General features: G+C 38.7%; 1 pseudogene; it reads left to right on the top strand.

Moving 5' to 3' along the window:
- The first annotated feature begins 1,091 nt into the window (after nt 1-1,091).
- On the top strand, nt 1,092-1,560 carry LOC109562472 (large ribosomal subunit protein eL32 pseudogene; annotated as a pseudogene).
- The last annotated feature ends 1,527 nt before the right edge of the window (nt 1,561-3,087 follow it).

The following is a 3,087-nucleotide window of genomic DNA, read 5'->3' as shown; positions in this document are numbered from 1 at the left end:
GGATGGAATGCAAAACGGTAAGTCACTCTGGAAAAAAAAAAAAAAGTCTGAAAACTTCTAATAAACACACACATACTTTAATACCTCAGCAATTGTTTTCCTGGACATGTATCCCACAGAAATGAAAACCTATTTTGGCACAAGATCTTCTTAGCACTTTCATTTGTAATAACACCAAACAGGACAACCTAGATGTCCAGCAGATGAGCATGTGGTTAAACCAACCACGCACACCATGGGAACTACCCTGCAATGTAAAGAAAGAGACTTTTGATACACACAACTTGGATGAACCTCAAGCGCATTATGAGGAACGAAAAAGGCCAGTATTAAAAGGTCTCCTACTGTATGACTGTATTTGTATAACATTTCCAGTTTTTAAAATGACAAAATTATAGAAGTGAAGAACATATTGATGGTTGCCAGGGATAGGGACTGGAGGGGGTATGAGATATAGGTGATTATAAAGGGTAACACAAGAAGTTCCTTTTTGCTGATGGAACAGTTCCGTATCTTGATTGTGGTGTTGATTACATGAATGTCTAAAATGCACTAAAACTATACAGAGCTACAAACACCCACAAATGAATGCATGTAAAACCTGGTGAAACCAAATAAGGTCTATACTCTCGTTAGTAGTATGATACCACTGTCAATATGTTGATTTTGAAGTTGCACTGTAGTTATGTGTAAGATCTTACTGCTGGGGAAAACTGGGACTCTGTGTACTATTTTTGCAACTTCCTGTTAATCTGTGGTTATTGGCAAATAAAAAGTTGTAAATATTAAATAAGGAAAAAACATTTAAAAATTGAAAAGTAAGAAGGTGGCTTCTAAATCTAGAAGTTGGAAAAGAGCAAAATAATCTTAAAGAAAGTGGGTGGAAGGAAGTAGTAGAGTTACTTATAGTAATAGAGATTTGCAAAATGGAAAACAAAAACAATATGAAATATGAAGAAGAATGAAAGCTTGATCTTTGAAAAAACTAAGAAAATGCATTAAATACCAAAATTAGACATTAAGAGGATATAGAGGTAAAGAATGTTAAAATTTTTCTTGAAAAAAAAAAAGGTAAAAAATATTTTAACAAAATATAAACAAAATTAATTAAAAAAAAAAATCTGGAGCCATCTCTGACTTGGCATCATGGCTGCCCTCAGACCCCTCGTGAAGCCTAAGATCATCAAAAAGAGGACCAAGAAGTTCATTAGGCATCAGTCAGACCGATATGTCAAAATCAAGCGGAACTGGCAGAAGCCCAGAGGCGTTGACAACAGGGTGCACGGAAGATTCAAGGGCCAGATCTTGATGCCCAACATCGGTTAAGGGAGCAACAAGAAAACCAAGCACATGCTGCCCAGCAGCTTCTGGAAGTTCCTGGTCCACAACGTCAAGGAGCTTGAGGCGCTGCTGATGTGCAACAAATCTTACTGTGCTAAGATTGCTCACAACGTCTCCTCCAAGAACCATAAGGCCACTGTAGAAAAAGCAGCCCAGCTGGCCATCAGAATCACCGATCCCAATGCCAGACTGCACAGTGAGGAAAATGAAGATAGCTAGTGTGGACATTTGGTTTGTGATAATAAAAGCATAAAACCTGACCAAAAAAAAAAATCTGATTTAAGTTATTACTGTTTAAAAATGTAACAGTTTAGAAGAACGGGATGGGGAGAGAGGTGGAAGGGATGTTCATGAGGGAAGCGACATAGGTATCAGTTCAGTTCAGTCGCTCAGTCATGTCCGACTCTTTGCGACCCCATGAATCGCAGCACGCCAGGCCTCCCTGTCCATCACCAACTCCCGGAGTTCACTCAGACTCACGTCCATTGAGTCAGTGATGTGATCCAGCCATCTCATCCTCTGTCGTCCCCTTCTCCTCCTGCCCCCAATCCCTCCCAGCATCAGAGTCTTTTCCAATGAGTCAACTCTACGCACGAGGTGGCCAAAGTACTGGCGTTTCAGCTTTAGCATCATTCCTTCCAAAGAAATCCCAGGGCTGATCTCCTTCAGAATGGACTGGTTGGATCTCCTGGCAATCCAAGGAAATCTCAAGAGTCTTCTCCAACACCACAGTGCAAAAGCATCAATTCTTCGGCGCTCAGCTTTCTTCACAGTCCAACTCTCACATCCATACATGACCACAGGAAAAACCATAGCCTTGACTAGACGGACCTTTGTTGGCAAACTAATGTCTCTGCTTTTGAATATGCTATCTAGGTTGGTCATAACTTTCCTTCCAAGGAGTAAGCATCTTTTAATTTCATGGCTGCAGTCACCATCTGCAGTGATTTTGGAGCCCCAAAAAATAAGGTCTGCACTGTTTCCACTGTTTCCCCATCTATTTCCCATGAAGTAATGGGACGGGATGCCATGATCTTCGTTTTCTGAATGTTGAGCTTTAAGCCAACTTTTTCACTCTCCACTTTGACTTTCATTAAGAGGCTTTTGAGTTCCTCTTCACTTTATGCCATAAGGGTGGTGTCATCTGCATATCTGAGGTTATTGATATTTCTCCTGACAATCTTGATTCCAGCTTGTGCTTCTTCCAGTCCAGTGTTTCTCATGATGTACTCTTCATATAAGTTAAATAAACAGGGTGACAATATACAGCCTTGATATATTCCTTTTCCTATTTGGAATCAGTCTGTTGTTCCATGTCCAGTTCTAACTGTTGTTTCCTGACCTGCATACAGATTCCTCAAGAGGCAGATCAGGTGGTCTGGTATTCCCATCTCTTTCACGATTTCCCACATAGGTATAGATATTGCTGATTCTTGTTGAAGCTTGGCAGAAACAAACACAATACTGTAAAGCAATTATCCTTCAATTAAAAATAAATAAATTCAATTGAAAATGAAATATGTAGTATAAATCAAATAAAAAATATTAGTTGGAGAATGTGTTTTATGTTATATTTACATTATTATATAGTAAATACATATTGATATGTTAAATATATTTATGCATAGTATACAAGTATAAAATAATCAGATGTTGATAAATTTCATGAAGGATAAAAAAGCCTAAAGCAATAGAGACAAGTGTGACATATATGGCACTCATAAGTGGTACCTTTGTGAAGGTGAC

The sequence above is a fragment of the Bos indicus genome, chromosome 8 (genome assembly GCF_029378745.1).
Source record: "Bos indicus isolate NIAB-ARS_2022 breed Sahiwal x Tharparkar chromosome 8, NIAB-ARS_B.indTharparkar_mat_pri_1.0, whole genome shotgun sequence".
In the NCBI taxonomy this organism is placed as follows: domain Eukaryota; kingdom Metazoa; phylum Chordata; class Mammalia; order Artiodactyla; family Bovidae; genus Bos; species Bos indicus.
This window is presented reverse-complemented; position numbering and strand designations above follow the sequence as displayed.